This window comes from Alligator sinensis, unplaced genomic scaffold (genome assembly GCF_000455745.1).
Source record: "Alligator sinensis unplaced genomic scaffold, ASM45574v1 scaffold660_1, whole genome shotgun sequence".
Classification (NCBI taxonomy): domain Eukaryota; kingdom Metazoa; phylum Chordata; order Crocodylia; family Alligatoridae; genus Alligator; species Alligator sinensis.
Genome location: NW_005842237.1, coordinates 1,344,354 through 1,350,499, shown reverse-complemented (window position 1 = coordinate 1,350,499; position 6,146 = coordinate 1,344,354). Strand labels below are relative to the sequence as shown.

At 42.3% G+C, this 6,146-nt stretch overlaps 1 long non-coding RNA gene across 1 annotated transcript in view; it reads right to left on the bottom strand.

Annotated features, from left to right (window-relative positions):
- Nucleotides 1-3,206, bottom strand: part of LOC112550886 — a 4,037-nt gene extending 831 nt beyond the window's left edge. The window contains exons 1-2 of the long non-coding RNA XR_003094950.1: nucleotides 3,171-3,206; nucleotides 543-672 (exon numbers count right to left, since the gene is read on the bottom strand). This is a non-coding gene — a long non-coding RNA (uncharacterized LOC112550886). The remainder of the gene's footprint in view (nucleotides 1-542; nucleotides 673-3,170) is intronic.
- Nucleotides 3,207-6,146: the final 2,940 nt, after the last annotated feature.

Here is a 6,146-nt window from a genome sequence, read left to right as displayed (position 1 = left end):
GGGGGGGGGGGGGAGGGGGAGTGCTCTCTGCCAATCAGCGCTGGGGGGCAGATCTGCTGGAGCACAATCAGGGAATTTGCTCTTTATACTGTGGCCAACATGTGAAACTGGTAAGTCCAACTGCAATTTAAATAGAGCCCTAATTATATACCTTCTCAAACACCAGCTTAATAGCACTGGCCTATATCTCTGACATTTCCCAAACAGTTTGGAGTGAGAAAGATGAACCAGAGCCATGGCACCCAATCTTTTTGTTTGAAAATAGTGGAGTCCCAATGGGACTTGGGGACATAATGATAGATTACTTTGTTCATGGCCCATTGGTGGTGCTTGCGTTTAGAGGTATGAACAATGGGATGGTCAGAATGAGCAGCAGTAGCTGCCATCTAGACAGGCTGCAAAATAATACTGCATATTCTTCTGGTCCTTCTTTGTATTGAAAGGGGATGATCTACTGTTAAAGCACCAACTTCCTGAGAGGGAGATGCAATACTTTTTTCTCTTTTCCTGGTACTTGGCTCAAACAAACATACAAGGCTTACCCGTGATGTATGGCAAGTGCTGAAGAAAGGCACAAGGCTAGAGAGCGGATTTTGGAAGTTCAAGACAGTCACAGATTGGCATATGTTGGGTGACGAGAAGGATTCAGACCTGCCTGAAGAGCAAGCAGTGCTGCAGAGTAAGAGAGTGTGATGAAGCGGGGCTGGAGGATGTACAGTCTCAATGCATTGATTTGACCACTTCAAAGCAGGGGCAGTAGGGCTTTTTAGTACCTTTCAGTAGGGATTTTTGGCACCTCTGCGACAAGTTAAAATTGCCTACTCTTTAGGGTCCTGATTGGAATGTACCAATAGTGAATTCCCAGCAGCATAGCCTCAACTGGTGTCAGAAATCAGAGTTTCCAAGTCTGTACCAGTGGGTATTATGGAGTTAAATGGGGGCCATACTCAGCCTGAAGCATATGGGTGCAGCTCTCTTCCTTTCAGATGAGTTAAAACCATTTTTTTTGAGCTGAATTAAGCTCTAAGTATTCAGGGAAAATATCAGGTAAAGCACTAGAGAGGATCAAATTCTAGGATCCTAGGTCTTTATATGGAGGCTCCAGATACCAAGTTTCTGGCTTTGTTAGCTGCTTGGAATTGTCCTACTATGTTTGATAAGCTACAGATGGTCACCAGATGGCTATGTGTGAATCTGTGGAAGTGCTGCACCAGACAGAGGGAGACATCAAAGAGTAAGTCTACAAACATCTTTTTCCCCCATAACTTCTATTAATGACAGTGAACATTGCTAGATAGCAGCCCCACTGCTAAGTGGTAACAAACTGCAGTTTTTTTTCCAAGTCAGCTCCCTTTTAGAGGAGAAATCTGTGAGACAGTCTAGATATTTTCTTAGTGTACCTTGTTTACTTACTTGATGTGTTGCATTTATAGACTGGGGCAGTTTTAAAATGGGAATTTTAATTTAATAATATTAAAAAAAAACCCTTGAACCTTAGCATATTTCCTTTTGGGATACATGGAATGCTGCTGAAATCATTCTGTTCTCCTGGGTTGTCTCTTTCCACCTCCACAACAGGCCTCCAATTCTAAAATTACCAAATAGTAGCATAACTAGGGGTGGGTCATCAGTACACCAACTCTGATTGCTGATTTGGGAGGGAGGACGGGGCAAGAATGGCACCCACCACTGCTGCCCTTCCATCCATTGCTTCCAGCTCAGCTGCCTCTGCTGTCCAAAGCATAGAAAATGCTTATTATGCCTCTGGGACTGAGACACAGGTATACCTTGACATGCCTTTATGAGTGCTTCATACAAGTTCCCTAGTAGGGGCAATCTTCTTTTCTTCTTCTCTCATATACTTAATTTTCCCCTCTACAGATCCTGAATATGGTGGAACCACATTAAAGCAATGATAATGCTATATTGTTGATGCTTGCTAGGTCCTCATCCTGGGTCCACGGGTGTGCTGCACACATGAGGAGGTGGTCAGCAATCTGTGGTGCATCACCACACTCACATATTGGACTGTCCTTTAAGCCAACCTTATGGAGTGTGGCATTTAAGCATCCAGCTCCAGAGCGAATCCTGTTTAGTTTAATCCATAAATTGTGGGGGAGCTCGAACCTGGGTGGATATGGTGTTGGGTTGCTTATGAAGCACTAGCCATGAAAATTAGTCTCATTCTACTTTTTGTGGTGTTGTTCAAGTGTCCATAGGGTGCTGCTACCACCTCCACACTGTTGCAACCCATCTAAATGAGTTTCTCAACTTAGGTTGAAAGTATATAAGCAACTAATCACCCTACCTTTGTACCATGGTAAACCTATCATCGAGCAAGGGCAATGGCAAAATGGCACACAGCACACTTCTTTTTCAGGAACTGTAACAGGTCGCCCTCCCCCAGCGCCATCTTCCCTGTTAATCTGCACCTTACCCTTTGAGTCTTCTTTGGAGTTCTTATGTCCCGCCCTCTACTTGTCTGCTACGTCTTGATAGAAATTGTTGATGTTCTTGCAAGCAGGAGACTGCCTATTGTATTTTGTATGTTGGGGTCTTTCACCTACATGGACCTGGCCCCGGACTTTCTCTAGCTAGGCATCCCCATCCAAAACCCACCAAACAGAGTTTGACTCTGAGGCTCTAACCTTTTCTGGGGTTGGGCCTTGTTACAATTTGGTCCCCTGGTCCTCCTCGGGCTCTCCACAGCCCTGCCTCGCTCTGCGCCTCCCTGGCACTCGGGCTCTCCGCAGCCCTGTCTCGCACTGCACCTCCCTGGCACTCGGGCTCTCCGCAGCCCTGCAAAGTGCTGTGCCTTCTCTGGCGCCTGGATCAGAGCACCCCCAAATGCTGCATCCTTTCTGGCACTGGGGTCAGTGCACCTCCAAATGCTGTGCCCTCTCTGGTGCTGGGGTCCCCATGCTGCCGTGGATCCCCTATGAGGCCTCCTCCTTCCCCTAATAGCTTCACCCAAACCACCAGTGTTATTCAATAATCAAAAAAAAGGAAAAATAATAACTGCCACCAACCAATATAATCAAGCAAAGCAGCAGGCCAGCTTACATTCGCAGGGTTCATGCTTCTGCTCCCTACCATCAGCTACACTATTTGCTGTGGTGCAGCTGCCATCTCTCCATAGCTTCAGTAGTTCCCACCTTTGGACCACTCACCCAGCTTCTCTGTGGAGCTCTCACACACACTCCTTCCCCTTCAGCTGCTGTCTCCTTTACTGCTGCTCTGCCCAGGGTTTTTATAGTCCTGCCCCTTCTGCTCAGCTGACTAGCTGGCCAGGTTCAGCATTTAACCCTTTCCTTACCAGCACTCCATGCCCAGAAAGTTCTGGCCTTAAAGGGGTGGACCTGCTTTCTGGTGACAGGAAAACCAGAACCTTAGCCCATACAGGCTACAGGAACCTTAGCCCATATTCCAATGTCTGATTCTGAGGAATCAATTCTGTTCAAGAACTGACTTTACCGCTATCTTCATCTTGTTCAGTGAAAACTATTTGACAACATCTAGAAGAACAGGAAGAAAAACAAGAAACGAAAAAAACCTAGCAATACAACATTTATTTCTAAATTGTTAGACACAGTTTTATAAGTTTGCATTCTTGGCCTTTGAGTAGTGCACAATGTTATGCTATGAGTCACATTATGGCAATATTTTCCATTTGCATTTAAAGAACAGGTGCTGATTCAGCTGCTCATTCCACTCACCCTTACTGGGAATTTGTGGTTTTGGTAGAACCCAGTTCTATTTTGTTGTAGTTGCAGTTACTCAGTTCATCAACCAATAACCAGGCATTTCTCTGTATGTAAAAAGCCTCTTAGAAGGCGCTGATGGTGATTTAGCATAAATCTGTAGCAGCAGACCTGTTCCTACTTCCTTTCTTCCATGTACCCTTGTGCAGATTGCAATTATTTGAAAACATACTGAAAACAGTTTCAGTTGGGAGTAGGAGGAGAGTGGGGCCCCTAGTATTTATGTATCCTTAGTTTAATATTACGACAGTGGCATTCTTTAGAAGTTAACATTTCCCAGTCCTTAGTTGTGAGGAGTTACCTCCTCAATGGATATGTCTGCACATGCATTAATGTTCATTAAATTTGGTACCAAATGTGCATTAGGTTACCTTAATGTGCAGTAATGAATGTGCATAGTTTTTAAATTATGCTTAATGTGCAGTAGCTTATTTTACTGCACATTAGTGTAATTGCATGTTTTTTTATGTGACACTTTAATGCACATTAAAAAAGGTTACTGAGCATAGGTGCCCAGTGAGTTCATGAAAACTGGTGTGCCTCCAGATGGATTATATCATTTCACTTTATAAATATTTCCTAACCTTGTTCCGGATTTTACTATAACATTCCTGGATCACCTTCATTTAGAAGGTCATCAATGCTGTAATTTAAAATACACTTAAATACCTTCACAGTGATATCAAACATCAAAAATATCAGCATAACTAAGGTTAACAGCATCTCTTCTTTTATACAGTGTTTGTTCTGCTAGTCATAAACAAAACCATTTAAGTTATATATACAAAGGCCATGTTTTGTGTGCTTACAGTTATGCACATCTGCTACTTATCAGGGTCATAAAACAGTTTCCATAGGCTTCTGTATATGCATAAGTGTATTGGGGATGTGCAGGTAGAAGACATGGAATAGAAGAAAGACATTTTACAGAGTGGTCATTAAATTTAGACCATTTAAACACCGGGCAGTCTGGATCCAAGCCTAAGTGGAACATGGTTTTAAATACCATTTGTGTCATTTTAGGAGAAAAAAGGCCACACAGAAATATAACCCTACAACGTATGGCTTTTCTGAGAATTCATCAAAGATCTGTTAAAATCTAATATTTTAAAATCAGATATTAAAAAAAAAAATCCATTGTGTTAATGAAGCTTTGACAAAACTTTCATTACTTAGTCATACTGCTTTTACTATTGCATGTTTTCATGATTTTTACCCCTTTTTTGAACACTTGGCCTATGGGTGTTTTTCAAAACAATTCACTGGGAATTTTGATTTTGATATGATTTTAAATAGTCAGACATTAAAAATGTAATAAAATAGTGAATGCAGAAGGTCTAACATAGCTGTGGAAAGTCCCAGTGGAAGTTCTTTTTTCCTGTTTCCACACTGCCATCTAGAGTAAAACTATCAAAACTACATTTACTAAAAATCTTTGGGCTTAGTTCTTCACTGACCTATACCTAGTGCAGTCACTTTACATTTGGATAAAATACTATCCAATCAAAACAGAAATGCTTTATACACACAAGTATAAATAATGGCACAGGATGTAGTGTAGTGAAGAATCAGGCCGTTTATGATTATTTGTTACTACTAGATGATGAGAAAAGGGATATTAATTTTTCACAGGGCAAAATTCAACCTTCAAAAGATATGCAGAGTGCCATTTAGCATTTGCTTTGAGAACAGACTAGACATCACAGGCTGGATACACAGCTGACTTTCAGTTAGTATGGGTCTACTGTCTTCAGTGGAACTATATTGATTTACAGTTGGCTCTGTCTGTTCTGCATTTGTTCAAACATGTACTAAAAGTCTTCAGAGATAAATATATCTCTTTCACCAGAAACTAGGGAAACATCTGAAATGAAATCACTGTTCTGGTTTGTTTATCCACTTCCTACAAGAACTCCCTTTCTTTTTTAAAGAGATCTGGTTAAGGGCTGCCTGGCATGAGAAGCAACTAAGAAAGGTTTATTCTTTGCCCCCGAGACTATAAATTGATTCACTGGGGAAGCAACCCGGAGGGGTTTATTTTTCGTCTCCATAAAACTACAAATCAGTTGATGAAAGGAGCTACCCCTAGGCATTTTTTTTTTATTTGGACTCTGTGTTCCTACTTTCATTGTACATGGTCTTTGGTGGGACCAATTTACTCATGATTAGCCAGTTTACTTGTGATTAGTTACTGCAAAGTTACACATGTGTAGATGTGACATGGGAGCAAATTTGCTCCCAGGTCAGCCCTGCCACTAGAGGGCTGGCCTAAAGCCAGCCCCAGGGCTCTGGGCATGGAGCCTCTCTTGCCCCAGGGCTGGGTTGCCTCTATGGCAGCCTCTGCTTCAGGCTCTTAAAAGCCTGCAGGCATTTTAATCCCTGGGG